The sequence below is a fragment of the Delphinapterus leucas genome, chromosome 7, assembly GCF_059928025.1.
Source record: "Delphinapterus leucas isolate spDelLeu-1000000601 "Yukka" chromosome 7, BTC_Dleu_Yukka2, whole genome shotgun sequence".
Taxonomy (NCBI): domain Eukaryota; kingdom Metazoa; phylum Chordata; class Mammalia; order Artiodactyla; family Monodontidae; genus Delphinapterus; species Delphinapterus leucas.
The window spans coordinates 44,177,002-44,198,145 of NC_143135.1; the positions used below are offsets into that span (position 1 = coordinate 44,177,002).

The 21,144-nt window shown below is 47.2% G+C and overlaps 1 protein-coding gene and 1 pseudogene across 1 annotated transcript in view; both read left to right on the forward strand.

The window, feature by feature from the left end:
- Positions 1 to 21,144, forward strand: part of GALNT18 (polypeptide N-acetylgalactosaminyltransferase 18) — a 353,583-nt gene that overhangs the window by 257,499 nt on the left and 74,940 nt on the right. The window lies entirely within an intron of this gene.
- LOC149748721 (60 kDa heat shock protein, mitochondrial pseudogene) lies at positions 6,189 to 21,099 on the forward strand (annotated as a pseudogene).

Below are 21,144 nucleotides of genomic sequence, written 5' to 3' on the forward strand. Positions count from 1 at the left end.
GAACTAAAGCAACAAACAAAAATGAACACAGTAAAAATTTTAAAAGCTAAAAAATTGATTGAAGAAATGAATAGTAATATAATTTACATCTGCAAAATTTGATTCAGGAAAACTAAACTTGGTTGAAATCATGACCACAAAAAAAAACTCTGTGATGGAGGCCATAATTGTAAAAAAGATGTAGATTTAAAAATTGCTGATAGATAAGTCATATCTTAGTTGTAAAATCAATGCAAAAAAGTATTAACCCCATGAAAATAAGTCTAGTAAAATAAAATTAGAAAATTAGCATAAAAGGAAATATATTTTAATTATATTATATAGAAAATTGACCAAGAGAATTAAAGTCCCTTAATGATATTTATTCCAGAAAATACTTCCTGGATGAAAATTCATTGTGAATATAATTCGGATTGAAGCACTAAGTAAGGCATAACCCAGTGCTATGGATCAAAATGGCAAGGATGAAAGATGCTGTGTGCTTTACAGTACCACCTAAGAGGGAGTGACCCCTCTACCCCTGGGAGCTGGCTGAGGCTTCACAAAGGAGGCAGCATTTAGGCTGGGCCTAAGCAATGAAGGTGTGTTATTCAGGTGGGAAGAGGAGGACAGGTGTTCCAGAGAGTTGAGGTGACACGTGCAAAGTGACAGCTGAGAAAGAGCATGACTGTGGCTGAACTCTAAGGCTGGGAACTGGGGGTCTGTAACATGGGGCTAAAACAGAGGGCCAGTGACAGACAAGGTAGAGCCGTCAGATGGAGAAAAAGAGTGGTCATTGGCAATCCAGCGGGTGGCCTTCGGTGGGCTCTTTGCTCATCCTGGCTTGTCCAACATTTTCATCAGTGACTTAAGTAAAAGGAAAAGGTGAACTTATGGTGGATGACCTATTACTGGGAGAGTCCAGACAGACATTTCCTTGGTTTCTAACATTGACCTTTCTAGGTCTGAAATGTCTAAGAGTTGGTTTAGTGACATCAACTCTTGGGCAACAAAAGATTATTATTTCATAAAGCAGATACATGCTCCACAGTTGGTAGCGGTATTAGGCCACAAGTCTGGAAGTTGATGATAATATTATTAATCATAACAATAACGAGTGGAGGAACTTCCATTTATTGGATGCTATTGACCTATCACTTTGTTTATATTATCTCGTTAATTTTTATGTAAGTCCCATGAGGCCCGTGTTGTTATCCCCATTTTGTAAGTTAGGAAGCTGGAAGTAATAGGATAAAATGCCTCCCCAAATCACTCAAGATAAGAACCAGCCTGAGTGGTTTCAAGGTTCATACCTTATCACTGTGTCACGATGCTCATCCACCTCTGCCTTCAGGGTTTAAAATTGTCCATGGCATAAAGTTTAATTTCAGGAGCTAACCTGGGTCAGCATCACTTTGGAAAAGGACCACAGTACTGTTTCAGTGCTTGAGGTTTCAGCCCAAATCCCTCATGGGAGACGGGGCCTGGTTCAGACAGTACCACGCAATGTCTTCACCTGAGGTCGCAGGAGACATCAAAACTGGAGGGGGTGACAGAGACAAGAGCTGAGCTGAAAGCCAGAGTCCAGAGTGTCAGAAAGGAGGTAGATTGAGGAACTGCCAAATGAGAAGAGCTGGTAACAGGAGGCCAGAAACCTGGGTTCAGGGCGCCAGAGACACAGAGGAGGAAGAGAAAGCAAAGCAGGGGATATAGCAACTGCCCAGAACAGGCATCGCCATTATTTGAAACTTTTACAAAATATATCTAGGGTTAAAGGGCTAGAGACTTTGCTAAAATTACTAGTGAAAGAGGCCCAAGCAAATGTATGTGTGCTTGTTAACCCTGCAGGATACTGAAGCGCCCGAGGGACCACACATTTCTCCCCAGAGGCCTTGGGCTTAGAAGGCTGAGTAAGCTCATTGCTGACATCACCGTTGTTCTCACCCAGCCTTGGGTGAGAACAAGGACGCTAATTAAGAACACTGGATACCACGATTTTAGGCACTAGTCTCTGCCAGCACAGTGACAGAGACGTGAAAAGGAAGAGAAGGGGTGTGGGCACCAGTGTGCTCGCTCAACTGGAAAGGCCTCAGGAGACCATCAGAAGCAACATCTCATAGAAAGCCTACGCGCAGATTCTCTGACCCACCTCCCCGTCCCTGGAGACAGAGAAAATTAAACACCTTAAATTGGATTTTAGTCTGTTGCTTCTAAATGTTATGGTTGGTCCAAGCCAGCTAGAGCTAGAGTTCAGAATAACCCGCAAGCTTAGAGCAACACGTCCTTCTGGGGGGGCGGGGGATGGAGGGTGTCGTGGGCTGCCACCGTTTTGTATCATTCTTTTGTGAACTGGGATCTGCCGTGGCATCGTCCTTCAGCTGCTGTCATGGGGTAAATAAAGCCCACAGGAGGCTGCAAGCCGTACAATGGAATAACTATTCCATCTATGCCGTCTTCTGAGGCCAAGGATTTCAAGACATGAGACACAGGTTTCAAGGTTGCGGGCTTTTGTTCTTCCTAAGGGCATTTTCCCAGTGACTCAAAACTTCTTCTTTTTTTGGTACGCGGGCCTCTCACTGTTGTGGCCTCTCCCGTTGCGGAGCACAGGCTCCGGACGCGCAGGCTCAGTGGCCATGGCTCATGGGCCCAGCCGCTCTGCGGCATGTGGGATCTTCCCGGACCGGGCCACGAACCCGTGTCCCCTGCATCGGCAGGCGGACTCTCAACCACTGAGCCACCAGGGAAGCCCGACTCAAAACTTTTGCTAAGGCATTGTCCATGTGTTCCCTTAGCGCTGTGTTAGATGCTAATAGTGGTCTGAGTGCTCATTGGAGGTCAAGACATAGCCTTTCATGGTCCTTATAAATGAGTTATTAAAGTTTGACAAAGATGGCATTGAGATTTCAAGCCCAGATGCTGAGAGATTTGGGGGTACCATTGACTAAGAAATGGGTCTTTGGTGTAGAGAGTTGGTTTGTGGGGAAAAATGGGGCAAGTTTGATATTAGAAATAACAGTGGAAATAACCAGAAAGCTCGCATTATTCGTCCATCTATTTATTTACACAGTGAACATTTATTATGCTGCTGTGTTCTGCACTTGGCATTAGGGGAGAAATGTAATACCCGGATCTTGACTTCAGCAAGGAGCCAGAACTAAAGGTAAAGAGAAGATGTGGAGGTGAGACAGGGGATCAGGTGTGCCCACGGAAGGTACGAGGATGGAGGAGCCCAGAGAGGATGAAAGTCTGAACTAGAAAGAGATTTTAGAATTGAGCATGGGCATAGGAAATGGGGCAGGTGGCAGGGTGGTGCCCATAGTTACAGAGAAGAATTGACTAGAAAAATAAGAGCTGGGTTGGTGGAAAACCACAGATGTCATGGGAAGCATTTCAGGATTGCACTAGTCATGGTAAGATGACCACATGATAATAGCTACCATTTATTCATTGTTTACTTTGTGCTCGGTGCTTTTGTTTATTTAATACTAGACACTGTGCTGAGCTCTGGGCATATGGTGATGAACAGGATTGTCTACATTGTACCCTCTTAGAGCTTACATCCTGGTGAGTTTTATGCTGTATGTCATTTCGTCCTGAGAACCACAAGAGGCTAGAATTATTATCCTCATTTTACAGACGAGAAGACTGAGGCTCAGAGAGGTTGAGTCAGTTGCCCAGGTCCCACATAGAAAGAGTTTGGTGGAGCTGGGATTTGAACACGGTTGTCTGATGCCTAAGCCTCTAAAACCCTGTACTGTGAGAATATGAGTGGAGAAAGGGCATCCCGATGCAAGTGGAAGAAGCCTTTGAGGGGACAGTTGGGATCAAGGGGTGGTGATAGAATACAGATTTCAAAGGAGGGATTGAGGGGGCAAGGAGTTTAGACATTTTATTTGACCAAGAATGGAGGGAGAGGGATTCCTTGAAAACTGCTTGCAGGCACAGGCCAAGTGCAAGGGCCCTGGGAAAATATGGACTTGACCTTGAGAGAGGAGTTGACATTGTCTTTCTAGGTGGTCAGCGGTAGCCAGCCCTGCTCTGTTGGAATGTGTGCCACTAGGCGTGGCCTCCTGGGACCGTGGGGCCTGAAATTCCCAGGGCCCTTGAGGTCTGAGCATCCTGGGGCCTACGAAGCCTAAACTTCCGGGATCGGGGTCTTCTCTGCTTGCGATCTCCATATGGGAGGGGAGCTTAGCGTCCCAGGCAGCCCAGAACCAATTATTCTGCCATGCTGGGTAGCCAGAAGGTATCTGAAAACATTGAGAGGAAGGCTCTTTGCCGTAGCACATTATCTTTAGCTCACCAGCCACGCAGTGACTCTGCAATTACAAAGCAGCCGTGGAACAGACACAGCTTAACAGTACGTTGTAAGTTTTATGGTTAGTAAAGATAAGTGCAAAATTTATCCCTAAAGAACAAAGCAATTAAAAAAGTACATAATGAAGAATTACCTAGAAATGGTGGGGAGCAGAAGGAGAGGACCCATGGACAATTTTATTCTGGAAGGGTCTTCACACTTACGTTTCTTTAATTGTGTTCAATGAGAGAGCCATAGCAAAGTAAGATTAATAAGCTGCACAGAAGAGGTAACAATTGATAAAGGGGTTTGAGAGCCAAGCTGAAGAAAATGTTACCTTGTTAAAAAGTTAGGACCAAGGTGGAAAATAGCTATAAAGGCCATTATTGGGACCATTAATGAAACTTGATTATAGGCTGTGGATTAGATAATAGTAATGTCTCAATGTATAATTTCCAGATTTGGGGAAAAAAGCAAGAGCAAAAGCGTAAAAAACCTGGGAGCCAGCAATGGATGTTAAAGCTCCAGAGAGTCAGTTTCTCACTCCTTTACTTATTCTTTTTTTGTTTTGTATTTTGTCTTTCTTTAATTGAGTCTGCCTGCTGCTTTGTGTTGTGCCCTTGGAAGGTAACTTCTTTGCCACCATTACATCGTGTTTCCAATTTTCCAGGAAGGGACCACCAGGCAAGGCCAGAATCAGCTCCTCAGAATGACTGATAGAAACTGAGCAGGGACTGCCCCTGCCTTCCTTCTCCTGCCCATCCTCCTCTTTCTCCTCCCCTTCCTCCCCCTCCTCTCCCCTTCCTCTTCCTCCTCCTCCTCCCCTTCCTCTCCCTCTCCCTCTCTTCCTCCTCTCCCTCCTCCTCCCCCTCCTCTCCCCTTCCTCTTCCTCCTCCTCCTCCCCTTCCTCTCCCTCCCCCTCTTCCTCCTCTCCCTCCTCCTCCCCCTCCTCCTCCCCCTCCTCCTCCCCCTCCTCCTCCCCCTCCTCCTCCCCTTCCTCTCCCTCTCCTCCCCCTCCTCCTCTCTTCCTCCTCTTCTTCCTCCTCCCCCTCCTCCTCCCCCTCCCCCTCCCCCTCCTCCTCCCCCTCCCCCTCCTCCTCCCCCTCCTCCTCCCCTTCCTCTCCCTCTCCTCCCCCTCCTCCTCTCTTCCTCCTCTTCTTCCTCCTCCCCCTCCCCCTCCCCCTCCCCCTCCTCCTCCCCCTCCCCCTCCTCCTCCCCCTCCTCCTCCCCTTCCTCTCCCTCTCCTCCCCCTCCTCCTCTCTTCCTCCTCTTCTTCCTCCTCCCCCTCCTCCTCCCCTTCCTCTCCCTCTCCTCCCCCTCCTCCTCTCTTCCTCCTCTTCTTCCTCCTCCCCCTCCTCCTCCCCTTCCTCTCCTCCCCTCCCCCTCCCCCTCTCTTCCTCCTCTCCCTCCTCCTCCCCCTCCTCCTCCCCCTCCTCCTCCCCTTCCTCTCCCTCTCCTCCCCCTCCTCCTCTCTTCCTCCTCTTCTTCCTCCTCCCCCTCATCCTCTTAAGCATCAGCATGATCACCATCCAGTGTTGTGGTTTTCTTTGGAAAAATCCTCCTACTCACAAATCTGAAATTGCAGAAGGGGAATTAAGAGACATCTACTCCCATTGCAAATGCTCTTCACTTTGTAAAGCGATGCAAGGGGCAAGATCCTGATGAGTAAAATTTCCCAGTGCTTACCAATGATGGTTTACAGAAATTATCCCTACACACAAGTTTTTCCATCGAGCGGGCTTACCTGCACATAAAGTCAGCCCTGAAGATAGTCACCCCCAGTAACACCCCCAGGAGACATTTACTCCCCGAGGTCCTGTCTCTCTCTGTGTCTGGGCTCTCTCTCTAGTTTTGGATAGTCTAAGGAACGGGACCTCTTTCCTTGCGTAGTGCTGGCCACACTCAGTGCCGTATGTCTGGCTTTATTCATTATGCCTACTTCAAATGCTGCTCCTCAGCGAGTGAGGGTCTTGACGGCGTGTGCCATTTTCACTGCCTTAGAATTGGTTTTCCTATAAAGCAATCATGGCGTAGGGGAGGGAAAATATTAGTAATACTGTGATTTCAAGGCAGATGCTTATCTTGGGTTTCAGTGTTTCTAAAATCAGGTTGTGCCTGATAAATTTGGCATACATAGATAAATAATAAATATATAAATAAATTACAATTTATTATCCAAATCAGAACACTTTTGAGAGTAAAAGAGGATACCACTAACTGTTACACTGGACCAGCAGGCATGAACCAATGTTGTCATGGGCAAACCAGGACATGATCACTTAACTTATAATTTTATATGTACATTTAATGCAATTTCATTCATTTGACGTTATTTGGTAGGCGCCTGCCATAGGTGACATTGGGCATACAATGTTTAACATTGAGCATGTAATGCTTAAAATTACATGCTTAATATTTGGCATACAATGTTTAAAAAGTAAACACAGCCCCTTCCCTCTTGGAGCTGATGGTATAATGGGACAGACAGCTGATGAAAGGGAACAAAGAATAGATGTATCGTTACAAATTGTAATGAGTGCTGTATTAGTCAATTCCGGCTGCCATAACAAAATACCATAGACTGGATGGCTTAAACAACAGAAGTTTATTTTCTCACAGTTCTGAAGGCTGAAAGTCTGAGATCAGGGAACCAGTGTGGTCAGATTCTGGTGAGAGCTCTCTTCCTGGCTTCCAGACAGCCACCATCCTGCAGTGCCCTACATGGTAGAGAGAGAGCTCTACGGTCCCTTCCTCTTCTTATAAGGACACCAGTTGTGTCTGGTCAGGATTCAGTCCTTGCAACCTTATTTGACCTTCATCACATCCTTAAAGGCTCTATCTCCAATACAGTCACATGGTGGGGGGCTGGTGATAAGGCTTCAACATAAGAATTTTCGGGGTCGGAGGGACACAATGAAAAGCACAGAATATAAGTTCCAAAAAGTCACGGGCTTTGTAGGTTTCGTTCAGTGACAAAATTCCCATCTCATATTACAGCCCCCAGCACAAAGGAAGGAAATACTAAATAAATAATGGTTGAATTGAATTAAAGTGGAGAAGGGACATGATCTGATTTATAATTTTAGAAGATGGATTGGATGGCAACAAGCTTGCAAACAAGCAAAAAAACGTATTAGAAGGCTATTGATAGGCGGAGGGAGGGGACGCGGGCTCATTGCTGTGTGTGCCCTGCAGTCTGTCCCTCACTCGCCACTGACGGCCTGTCTCGTCGCCTGCAAGCCGTGCCGCCGCCCCACAGAAACGTTTCGATTACCTGCAGTCCTTCGCCAGATGAGGCCAGTGTCCAGGGCACTGGCTTCTCATCTCACTCGGGCTTATGCCAAAGATGTAAACTTTGGTGCGGATGCCTGAGCCTTAATGCTTCAAGGTGTAGACCTTTTAGTTGATGCTGTAGCCGTTACTATGGAGCCAAAGGGAAGGACAGTGATTATTGAACAGAGTTGGGGAAGTCCCAGAGTGACAAAAGATGGTGTGACTGTTGCAACGTCCATTGACTTAAAAGATAAATATAAAAATATTGGCGCTAAACTTGTTCAAGATGTTGCCAATAACACAAACGAAGAGGCTGGGGATGGCACCACTACTGCTACTGTACTGGCTCTATCGCCAAGGAAGCCTTCGAGAAGCTTAGCAAAGGTGCTAATCCAGTGGAAATCAGGAGAGGTGTGATGTTAGCTGTTGATGCTATAATTACTGAACTTAAGAAGCAGTCTAAACCTGTGGCAACCCCAGAAGAGATAGCCCAGGTTACTACGATACCTGCAAATGGAGACAACGAAATTGGCAACATCCTTTCTGATGCGATGAAAAAGGTTGGAAGAAAGTGTGTTATCACAGTAAAGGATGGAGAAACACTGAATGACGAAATTAGAAATTATTGAAGGCATGAAGTTTGATAGAGGGTGTATCTCTGCATACTTTATTAATACATCAAAAGGTCAGAACTGTGAATTCCAAGATGCCTATGTTCTGTTGAGTGAAAAGAAAATTTTGGTGTCCAGTCCATTGTTCCTGCTCTTGAAATTGCCAACGCTCACCATAAGCCCTGGGTCATAATTGCTGGAGATGTGGATGGAGAAGCTCCGAGTACACTTGTTTCGAATAGGCTGAAAGTTGATCTTCGGGTTGTAGCAGTCAAAGCTCCAGGTTTTGGTGACAACAGAAAGAACCAGCTTAAAGACATGGCTATTGCTACTGGTGGTACAGCATTTGGAGAAGAAGGGCTAACTCTAAATCTTGAAGATGATGCCATGCTCTTGAAAGGAAAAGGTGACGAGGCTCAAATTGAAAAGCGTATTCAAGAAATCATCGAGCGGTTAGATATTACAGCTAGTGAATATGAAAAGGAAAAACTGAATGAACGTCTGGCAAAACTCTCAGATGGTGTTGCTGTGCTAAAGGTTGGTGGGACAAGTGACGTTGAAGTGAATGGAAAGAAAGACAGAGTTACAGATGCCCTTAATGCTACGTGAGCTGCTGTTGAAGAAGGCATTGTTTTGGGAAGGGGCTGTGCCCTGCTTCAGTGCCTTCCAGCCTTGGATTCAAAACTCCAGCTAATTAAGATCAAAACATTAGTATAGAAATTATTTTTAAAAACACTCAAAATTCCTGCAATGACCATTGCTAAGAATGCAGGTGTTGAAGTTGAGAAAATTTTGCAGAGTTCTTCAGAAGTTGGTTATGACGCTATGCTTGGAGATTTTGTGAATACGGTGGAAAAAGGAATCACCGATCCAACTAAGGTTGTAAGAAGTGCATTACTGGATGCTGCTGGAGTGGCCTCTCTGTTAACTATGGTAGAAGTCGTAGTCACAGAAATTCCTAAAGAAGAGAAAAGAAGAGAAGGATCCTGGAATGGGCGGAATGGGGGGGATGGGAGGTGGGATGGGAGGCGGCATGTCCTAATTCCTAGAATAGTGCTTTACCATCATTAATGAGATGTGAAAGGAAGCTCAAGGCAGCGTTCCTCACCAATAACTTTAAGAGAGGTCAGTTGAAGGAGATGACTGAAGAAAAGGCTGGCTGATGTTTAAGAAAATCACTATAACCATCAGTTACTGGTTTCAGTTGACAACATAGAATGGTTTACTGCTGTCATTGTCCATACCTACAGGTAATTTATTTTGTATTTTTGAATAAGGACATTTGTACATTCCTGGTTTAAAAAAAAATGAAGGCTATTGATAGAGTTGTCCACACAAAAATAATTGGAGCAGAATGTTGTCTGTGCATATTGAAGATGTGATTAAATTTAAGCTATATTTAGGAGGTAGAACTGACTGCATTTGCTGATGCATTACTGGCTGTGAAGGGGGAGGATGAGGACGTAATTACAGATGAGTTACATAATTATTTATGTAGGTTTCAGGCGTGGGCTATTAGACGGATGAGGGGAAGATGAAGGGACATCTGGGGAGGCAGGGAAGGAAATCATGAACTTGGTTTTGGACAAGGTAAGCTTGCGTGCCTGAGAGGCACACACGTGGAGGTGACATGTAGGCAGGTGGATATATAAATCTCAAGCTCAGCAGAATGTGGTGTTTCCTCCTGCCCTGAAAAGTTCTTATTACTGCGGTGGTGAATCTTATCATCAGTGGAATCTTAAACTGGTAATAGTTATACCTCACACTTAGTGGGCTCTGAACTTGGGCTAGGTGTTGAAATTCTCTCATTTGATCCTCACATCTACTTTTGCAATGTGTCATTTTTGTGACACGTTGCACAGACAAGAAAACTCAATATTAGAAAGTGAAATGAAATGTCTGAAGTCACCAATCTAGCAAATGGGAAATGTAGGATTTGACAGCAAGACTGTTTAACCCCTGTTCTCTGACCACAATGTCCTCCTGTCTCACAAGAGGCAGAGGTCTTGGAAGCATTTCCTACTGTGCTTCTATATTATCATGTGACCTTGAACCTCAGGTGGGAAATGAAAGGTAATCTTTTAGGTCCCCTGCAGTTCTGCTATACTGCAATGCTGATCTCTTTTGTAAATCCCATTGTTTTTTCTTTTCTTTTTTTTTTTTTGCGGTACGCGGGCCTCTCACTGCTGTGGCCTCTCCCGCCGCGGAGCACAGGCTCGGGACGTGCAGGCCCAGTGGCCATGGCCCACGGGCCCAGCCGCTGCGCGGCACGTGGGATCCTCCCGGACCGGGGCACGAACCTGCGTCCCCTGCATCGGCAGGCGGACTCTCAACCACTGTGCCACCAGGGAAGCCCGTAAATCCCATTTTTAATGTGAGTTTGCTGTAGGTACCTATCAGAGATGAAACCCAAGCTGACAATTCCTTTTGATGTGTATGAAAAGGGCAAATCTCTTTAAGTGAAAACCCAGCACACTAGCTTTCTTAATCTGAATTCCAGTGGAGTAAGAGGAAAACTCTTTAGAACAAATACTTCTGCGTGAGAAAATGTTCAGCATCTCAGATTTGTTTTATCATCTGAACGATAACCTCGAGCGTTCCTCTGAGCCGAATGTGGGTGCGATGCTTGGGCCAGACACACAGCTTTTCCTCTAATGTTTGCACCCAGGGTCTGCCAAACTTCCCCACCTATGCTGTCCCAGTGACACATGGGTCACCTGTCATCTGGCTCCACCATGCTGGGAGGTGACATATTGTATCATGCTTTCCTCTAGTGATTCTGATTGCCCTGCATTTCAGAAAGGACCCTCCTAACTTATCCTCCTGCCTTATCCTTTGAACCAGTGTCACTCTTTTTGTATGTGTGTGGGAGGGGCATCTGGTATGGACAATCAATTTGAATTTGATTGGAACATGCTAACGAGCCGTTCATATGGGGAGTAGGGGTTGTTTCTGATTAGATTAAGCTTCTGAGAGAGGAAAGAAACAGCCACTGATTAAAGACATAAAAAAGGAAACACATTAAATGAGTCAGTGGTTCATCTTCATATAGCAAAGTATAAATTAAACATATTCCTGGGGATCAGCTTTGAATAGCAGCTGGGTAGAGCGAGCTTTTCTGAATACATCCACAGGAGAAGGCACTTACAGCAATTCAGAGGGGCTTAACCCACCAGACAGGGCTCTGAGAACTCCTGAGTAAATGGATGGGCTGAGTTATCTGATAAAAATGACTCTCACACTAGGGACGGGAAGGGTTTTATTTGGATTTCAGAAAATTGTTCCCTGAGTCCCTGTGACATTCAAGCTCATTATTATTCTCTACAGCAATAGTGATGGTAATGGAGCCAGAGATCTTAGTTCAAAACAAAAGAAGCAATTAGAGTAGAGAGCACACGTGTCAATGGGACCCTGATTTGGAACGTGGCCAATACTTCTGTCTCAGAGCTTGGGGCTTCTGTAGTTTTGGTTCTATAGAAACGCCTGGGCTGGAACTAGCCTTCTCGGCTTCATGCACGGGGAAGCTGTGAGGGTCAGCCCTGCTAGACTGTGTCACCTGACCAGGGCTGGCTGTGTGGCTGCAGCCCCGCCTCCCGCTGGCTCACACTAGGATCTGTGGAGCTGCCATGGGGCTGCTACCTGTGGCTGTCAGAGGAGCCCTGAGTCATGCGTGGTCTCCAAGCCCCTGGCTTCTCCTCTTCCAGCCTGCTGGCTTCTCCCTTGGTTTTCTGACTGCTGCTCTGGTTCTGAACTGGAACAAGACTCTCCCCTACAGCCTGTTTTGCGGGAGTCCTAATACCTGCCTACCCCTGGCAGCTCCCTCTCTCCCCCACTGGGGACTAAATCTCCTCTCTGTATCTTCAGTCCCTAGTGGGGTCCTGCTCTGAATGGACTCATCCTCTGGACCTGGACGGTCTCTCCCCATGCCTGGAAACTTCTGCTGCAAAGTCTCCCCCAATAGATTGAACCCCTTGTTATCCATGCTGCAGGGCCCAAGCCTCTCTGGTCACTTTGCCTCTCCACATGCCGGCCGCTTGTATGAATCAGGGAAATGTTCACAGTCTGCAACAGCAGCCCCCAAACCCCAAAGGCTGAACCCAGGACAAGTTTATTTCTCACTCACTTCACAGTCCTCTAAATGTTGGGGGGCTCTCCTGGCCAGCTCTTCTCCAAGTGGTAACTGAGGACTCAGGTTGCTTGGGGGTTCCCCGTCTTTGAACTTCAAGGTCATCTTGGCGTAAACATCCAGCGGATTGGGAGGAGAAGCGGTAGAAGTGTTCATGGGTTTCCCACACAGGATACTTACCCACCTGGGCCTGAAAGTGACAGCTGTAATTTCCTCTCTTATTTCATTGGCCTGAGCTGCTCACACAATCCCTCCCGACTTCAAAGAAGGCTGGGAGATATAGAGGAACACACAGATATGTGTTAGGAGTCAGCCACATCCTTGGAGACCACCCTTCTCCTGGCTTCACTTCCCCAGCCCCAGGTAGGACCAGGCCTGTCTTCTTCCTTTTCTTCCATTCTGTCTTGAGTCCACCCTAACCTGCATTTGGACAATAGTAATCAGGGCTCTTGGCTGCTATGAGTTTTAAGGTAACCATGTATAAGTTCACCTTGTTTGGAACCACTGAAAGAGGGCTTCTAATCTCAATCACCACGTGTTTGCTAAGTGATCCTCCTGGAATTTCCCATAAGGAAATGAACTTTCATGGTCCCAATCTTTAGAGTCAGAGCATTAGGGTCCAAGGAAAGCCGGGGCCCCTGTCTGTGATGGGCTGGTTTGCTGAGCTTGGCACCATGGCTGCCCCTGGGTTTCCTATAGGTAAACAGCTATTTCAGCAAATCTCAAGTCCCTGCAGAACAGCCTTTTAACTTTTTCTTCATGAAAAGTTTCCAGACATTCCAGCACAGCTGGTCTCTTCTTGGATTCCTCCCAGATGAATCCTCCTGCTGCCTCCTGATAGTTATGAAGGATCCCTTTCAAACAGGGAAACTGCTTCAGGGGCTTCTTATGGCTGACCCAAAATCAGACCCCTTCAGGGACATCTTCCAAGAAAAAGCATCCTTTTTTTTTTTCCCGAGCAGGAATTCTGTCCAAAAGACCTTTCGGCAGTGTTTTATTGTAAGAATAGGGCTTGGGAAACTGGATCCCCAGGAGGTATTTTTCTGTGGAGTCTGATGGAAGAATAAACATTGTCAGACTTTAAAAAATGTTTCCTTACACTTGAAAAGAATGAAATGTCTGCCTTTGGAAACCTGGGAGAGCACCGAGGAAAGTGCACAGGGGGATGACTCAGAACTAAGGCTCAACTCTCAATCCTTCATTCATGCAACTTATCGAGTATCTATCATGTGCCAGGCCCTGTTTAGGCTCTTGAGATTCCTTAAGAAGAGCAAGGTGGCCATGGGTCTTCTCTCACAGGCTGGTGTTTTGGGCCCATAAATAGGAAAAAATGCTCCATCTCACTGGTACTGAGGGAAATGCAAATTAAAGCTACAGTGAGAGTGAATTTCACCCCCATCTAGGAACGATGCCAAATGTTGGCAAGATTGTAAAGCAACATGAGTGCTCCTCTGTTCTGGTGGGACTGGAACATGGGATTCTCACTTTGGAAGAGTTTCACTATCCCTGGGAGAGTTGAACGTGTGTTCTAACCTGTGGCTCAGAAATTCCACTATGTGCGGATACACAGAGAGGTGCTCTCTCTTGGGTGCCAAGAGACATGTATAAGAATATTCGAAGGAGCTCTGTTCATAATCCTGAAAACAACCAGACTGTGGACCACCAGGAGAATGCATAAATAAATGTCTGTACATTTATACGATGGAGCACAATGGTGATGAAAATAAATGAAGCAAGAAGCAAGTTGAAGAATGCAGAAAATACACTTCCATTTATACAGCATTTAAAACCAGGTAAAACTAAGTACATAATTGAGCTTGATGGCAAGGAAACTATTAACAAGATTCAGGATAATGGGTTACCTTTGTGGGTAAGGAGCAGCACACAGAGATTTCTAAGTTGCTGCCAATACTGTTTCTTAAATGGGCGGTAGGTAAACAGTTGTCCCTTGTGTTATGTGTCTTTAAACTGTACATATACAAGGTACACAGGCACACAGCTGGAGGAGGTATGGGTGACACGGGAATGCAGAGCAGAGGCATTTACCAAATTCAGGGCAGACAGGCATTTACCAAATTCAGGGCAGACAAAGTAGGTAGGAATTAGCCAGGCAAATAAATATATGTGATAGGGGGAAGAGGCTGACAGCCTCTGGCTTTTGACTTAGCTTTGCCCAGGTTTGACCTCTCTTTCCTTCTCATTCCCGTGCACGCTGCTACTAGAGTGAGACGCATGTGGTGTCTAGGTGATGCCCTAGTCAGTGTCTTTGTTTGCCTGCATTTCTGACCCTACAGCCACTCTGCAAACACGTTGCTGGTCTTCTGCCAGCCATTCTCAGGCCTCAGCCTCCATCTTCCTTGTCTTCCTCCCCCCAGCCTGCCTGGGTTGGCTTTTGACTCTTGTCTCAGCATTTCACAGCCAAGTTAGGCGAGACAGCTACACATAAAAAGGTAATTAACAAGATGAGCCAAGAAATAAGGACCACTTGAGTGGTGCGAATCATGTTTCAGGACTTTGGAGGAACAGGGCCAGGCTGGCTTTGGATGGATGGAGAGCAGGAAGGAGGATGTCTGGGCTAAGGGAACAGTGGCAAGATTTTGCCAAGAGAGAAGAGCTCATTAAATGTCATAAGGAGATAAAAGCTGGGCAGGATTTGGGATCTTATCCTGTGGACTGTGCTTATGAAGTACAAGACTAAGGTGCCACCGCCCCCCAATCACTTACCCTTGGTAGATATTACTAATAAATGGTGGCATGCTTTTCCACTGAGCCCAGACAGAGCCTCAGAATCCTTCTTAACCCCGTGCTTCAGAAGGACATTAACCAGTGAACGGATTTAACATGGGAGTGTTATCTGCTATTCCTACCAAAGACTACAGAGTGATCACCAGACTCTGAGTAGGAGAAATGGTCACACTGTATCCTGATGTCTTGCCTCCAGTGTCTCCCTATTTTATAACTCCCAATTCACAACTCTACTGGTTGTCTCAGATACCGGGTAATATTTGAGGTATTGGCAAGAACACTTAGAACCACAGAATGCAAAAAGTAGAAGGTATCTAATATGTCACTGAGTCCAGCTCCTCCATTTGGCAGCTGGGAGAAACTGAGGCTTGGGAAGGAAACAGGTCTATTTATGTAAGTGGCAAACATAGGACATAAACTCAGTCTTCTGACCCTGACCTTGTACCAGCAGCTCCCAGTCCTGGGAAGGGAAAGGAACCTGATCCTTCCTAAGAACCTACTAGATGCCTGTCTTTGCTAGAGGGAGCTTTTCGTACAGCATCTCTTTTAAACCTGCCAGTTGCCCCAATAAAAAGGCAACTGACATTCAAGAACAGGTCCAAGTGAAAGGCTAATGTGTGACAGAGGCAGGATTCACACTCTGTCTACCAGCCCGCAAGACCTGCATGCTTTCTTGTGGTTCCCGGATGGATGCACCGTTTCTTCAGAAACAATCACAGGATTACGGCTCCCTGGGAAGGGCTGTTGGTGAGTGTGATGCGCTCTTGTGTTTACAACAGTTCAGGTTCTCAGTCACGTCTGGGGGCAGCCCAGCAGCTCCTCCGTGGGCGTCTGGAAGTGTTGGCAAGGTGGGGGGCTTTCTCTACAGTGAGTTCATGGTTCCATAAGATGAAACCACCTGCAATCGCCCAGGTTCATTTGATAACTTCCCGAGTTTTATAACGGTAATTCAAGCTCTGCAGCCAAAGTAACTCTTCTTGTTTGTAGCAGCATGCACTTAAATGTCAGAGCTTTGCTGAAAAACCACTTGGGTTTGAAGGAAGTCATTGTGTTCAGTAAAATCTGGCACATTTTATGTTTATGGCCTTTATTAGAGGAGCCAGCTAAGTGAGTTAAGCCGCCTCTCTATATGGTGAATGAAAGCCCAGGGCTCTGGGATTGCTGGAATCACTCATTCAGATCACAGCTATTGAACATGTCCTGAGTGCCTGGTGTTGGTATATGCAACGTGCACCTTGTCTTCCTGGAGCTTATACTTTAACAGGGCAATGGAGGTGGAGGGCAGACATTGAACGAAGAAATACGTAAATAGAAGTATTGTGAATAAGCATTAATAAGAAAAAGGGTGGGGTGCTAAAGGTATTCAGAGGGGATCTAATTTAGACTGAGTGGGTGAAAGAAGGTAAGATTTGAGCTGGGTAACAAGTGGGGGATTTATTTCAGAAAGATGGAATAGCAGGTGAAAAGGCACAGAGACAGGAAAAAAATTGGTGTGGTCAAGAAACATGTTGCCCAGTGCCCATCCAGAAGCCACAAGGTCCAGCCTTGGGCTGACGTGCCACCAGGCATCCCCAGGGCCTGTAAGACTAGCACACGCCTCACTTGTTATGAGCCTGGGTCACAAGCGCACTAGGTAAAAATTAAGTTCTACCTTGGTAGTGGCTTCCTGTGCCCCGCGACCCCTGCGACCTCATCTGCCTTCTTGGTTGCTGACCCTTGGTCTTCATTTCTCAGCCACCCCTTTGGTACCCAACCCTTGCCCTTCCTCCTCTTGGCACCTCCACCCCCTAGAACTTGCAATGCTAAGCCATCATTCTGTCCCGCATCTTTGCCCTCCCTCCAGCGGCCCTGCTTCTCTGGCACAATGCCTCCCGTCTATAGCCTCTATCTGGTTTGGGTCTTGCCACATCACGCCAGCTAAGACCTGTGTTCCAGGCCTGGATCCATTTTACTTCCTCATCCTCCCAAACCTCCATGGAAGCTTCATGATATCCTCTTTCGTGAGGTCCAAATGCCAGTGATTTTCTTTCCTATCCTTTGTCTGCCATCCACGAGAGGGCCTCTGAGATCAGCTGTGGGTAAGACTTCTGAGATTCTCTCTGGAGCAAGCCATTGGTCAGCGGAGCTGCTCATCATGCGGGGATCGTGGAGTACAGGCTCTCTCTTGTTTATTTCAGGGTCCGGAAGTGAAGGGGCAAACACGCCAAATACACATCTTCTGCTCCAACCAGAAGCTGCCAGGAGCCCAAAGGCTATATCCAAGGCAGATGCTCACGATAGATGAGTTTCTTTTCACAGGAGAGAGGAGAGCGGAGACAAGCTCTAGGTGAACAGGTGCTTCCGGTCTCTGGAGAGGAGCCTCTCCCTGCTGGGCCAGGCACTCTGGAGGGCAGCACGTCTGTTGTCTGTTGGGCTTCAGCCAGAGACGTGACTCCTCTGCAATCATTTGTCCCCTGAAGGTGGCTGTACAGGAGAAGCCAATAGCAGCAAGCATAATGGTTATTATAAAATACTCGCTAATAACAAGTGCAGGCTAAGGGCTTACAATATTCCGAGCACTACGACAGGGGCTTCCAGAGCCCTCAGCTCAATGTAGCAATCACTGTCATTTGAGTTTCATAGATGGGATGTGAAGTACCCCGGAGCCGCCGCTCAGCCAGCACATGGTGGGGTCAGAATAGACCCAGATGTCCTGATCCCACCTCGGCTGCCATGCATACGGAGCTCACCCGGAGGCAGGCTCGGGGTCAAACACCTACCTGCACTCCATCCCCTTCTTCTACCGGGCGAAACTGAGACTTGGGAGGAGACATATCCTGCCAAAGGTGACACAGCAGCAGGTGGCAGAGGTAGAGATTGGAATCCACTTCTCGCTGGCTCCAAAGCTGTGCTTTTACAAACTATGCGCTACTCCCACCCAGCTCAGCCATCCCACCTCTGCTGGAAACCCGTGATCTGTTCTAGGCACCGTTTAGCACATGTCGAAAGGAGAATGTGGTGAAGAGCTTGGAGAACATTTTGAAAGAGGGAACCAGTACCAGTGTCATGGTCGGGAAAGACAGGGCTGGGACCACAGAGCATGACAGGCTCACCTAGTTGAAGGGGATACAGAACTGTGATGCTGAACTGACACCCCAAGGATGTCAGGTGAAGCAGGGCGGGGTGGGTATGCAATTGCATGTGCAGAAATCCAGAGGTGAGAGGAAACCCAGCATATGCTGGAGGAAGTCAAAACTGTCAGCATGACTGCAGCACGGAGTATGTTAGGAGGCAAGCACGAGGCTGGAGGGGTGGGCAGGGGCCAGGCCCCCGGAGCCTCAGGGGCTGTGCTGGGGAGGGCACCGTGCAGGCGGGATGGGATCCAATGTACACCTTCAAAAGATCACTCTGGCTGCTGGATGGAGAAGAGACTGGACGAGGAAGGCAGGAGGGAGGGCAGTTGTTTGGAGGCTGTTGCAGAGTCCACATGGGACGTGGCAGTGGTCTGGATGAGGGCGGTGGCTACAGGATGGGGAAAGGGGAGTAGCTTCAAGAGGTCAGCAGTGAATTCACACGGCTCCTTTCACTGTGCAGCTAAGGGCAGAATGGGAGGTGCTGCCACCACCCTTCTGATTAGAACCAAGGCAGAGGCTCCCACTCTAAGATGAAATGGCGACTGACTCTTTGAGAGACAGGTCTTGGAATAAAAGAGCTTTGTTACAAATCATGTACCGTGTTGGGTCGCTGAAATATGTCAATTAGTAGCCTCCGTTCCAGTGGCACAAAGAATAATTACCCTGACTCCGTGTGTCATCAGTAACATATTCACAGTATTCACAGGCTTTCCTTGAAAATCTGAGCAAAGTGAGTTGGAAATCAGCACAGTCCCCAGAATATATGGGTCATGGACATGAAGGTACACACCGTAGAGCCTTCCATGGCTTCCTTTCCTGGTCCTCGGAACCACCCCTGGATGTGGAAACTTCCTTCAAAGCATGGTCACCTGGGGAAACACTGGCTCTTCCTTGAGCTTCGGTCAGGCTCAGACTCATACTTTTTTTTTTTTTTTTTTTTTGCAGTACGCGGGCCTCTCACTGCTGTGGCCTCTCCCGTTGCGGAGCACAGGCTCCGGACGCGCAGGCTCAGCGGCCATGGCTCACGGGCCCAGCCGCTCCGCGGCATGTGGGATCTTCCCGGACCGGGGCACAAACCCGTGTCCCCTGCATCGGCAGGTGGACTCTCAACCACTGTGCCACCAGGGAAGCCCCAGACTCATCCTTTTGCCTTCGTACCGGCTGTGTGGTCCTGGGCAAGGGACAGCCTTGGTCTCAGTCTCCTCGTTTGCCATTGGAGACAATAATCACTACCTCACAGGGTTATTCTGAAGATTCTGCTGTGTATCATTTGTTCAGTAATAGCCAAGGCTGACTGAGCGCTAATTATGTGCCAGGCATCTTTCTAAGCACTTTGTCTATGAGCACTTTAATCTCCTCAGCAACCTCTTGAGATGGGAACTCTTAGGATCCCCATTGGAGATGAGGAAACTGAGGCACCCTGAGATCAAGTGAATAACCCAAGGTCACACAGCTACTGTGTGTGATTTGTGCCGGTGCCTGCCAGATAGTGGACGCTCAGTGGGGATGCTTGTTTCCTTTCCATTGGCCCTAAATATTAATAATATACTAAATGCAAGACAGGCTTAGAAAGTCAGTCCATTGCCTTCCAACTTCCAACAGGACCAACTGGTGTGAAATAGCCTGGTGGAAGAGAAGACATTCTCTTCCTAACTAGCATGGGGTGGGGAGGGGAATTCAGCTAAATTTGAAGCTGACCTTTCCTTGGAGGAAGACCTATGGTTGTCGATGGGTACACGTTATAAGCGCAAGTGTCATCCGCCAAGTTGTCCAGTTGACAATAGCTAATAAGTGACCACCGCTGTCCACCAAGAGATCTTGATTGCTTTCCACCAAAAGCCTCACTCATCCTCTCTGACCAGGCATTTCAGATTCATCCCACTTTTCTAAGCACCAACCATTTACTGATTGGCTGTCTGATTAGGTATCAATCATTTATATATTTATTCAACAAGTACTTACAAAGTACCTGTATGTACCAGGCCTTGTGTTCTGTACTGGAGCTGAGAAACGAATGAGGTACGGGTTCTGCCCTCTAGCAGCACAGTGAGGGGGAGGCTGACCTATTAGCAGGTAAGCTGTGGTATCAAGAGCTTTGAGGGCCAGAGGAGGAAGCTCTGCCCCAAGAGTGAAGCAAAGACCCCACAGTAGTGTGGCTGGGTGGCCAAGGTCTTGAGAGATGATATTTTTTTTCAGCTGGAGAAGGAGTAGGGAGGACATTCCAAAATTACAAATAGAATGGACAAAGGCGTAAAGACACAAAAGGATGTGCACGTTCCAGAACATTGAACTCCCACAGTGTCTGGAATGATTGTGGCAAGGGCTCCAAGACACTGTCCCTCAACGCTCAGGTTACAAGGTCATTTTTATTTTTCAAAATCAAATTGCATCCTGTTCAAGCTCCTACTCACCGAGGTCAGGGAGAAGTCTCATATTATTCCCTTCTTTTTTTTTTTTATTACCTTATTTATAGCTCCCCCCACTCCTTGGGTTCTGACAGAACTCAGAGCCCAGGAAAGATGGAGCCGCAGCAGGGCGCCTAGCTCTCCCTGTGGAGATCACTCATCTGTGTCCAGGCCCAGGTGGTCCATTTTAAGGTGATGTCTCTGTTGGGAGGCTCTGCTGGTCCCTCCATGTCAAGCACTGCTGCAGAGACTGTTATCAAGGATTTTGTTAACTTCTCCCCCCGGGGCGAGAAGAGCCCAGATTGCTGGTCACAAAATGTCTAGTCTCTTCTTTGGGGGAGGGAGTGTGGAAAGACTGGAGAGGGAGGGTGCATTAATTCTTTGCTGGTAAATCCACAGCAACTGGAGACAAAACACAAATTAATGACTCAATAACCTTCCTGTTCTAGGAGTAGAAATAAGGTACAGCTGGCTCCCTTTGCAGACAGGAGAGTAAGGTGAGGAGAGCTGGATGTGTCTGAGCTCGCGTTCATGGTCACCTGTGGTCTGGGTTCCAGGCTCAGGGTCAGGTCTGGGCACTGATGCATGGCCTGTG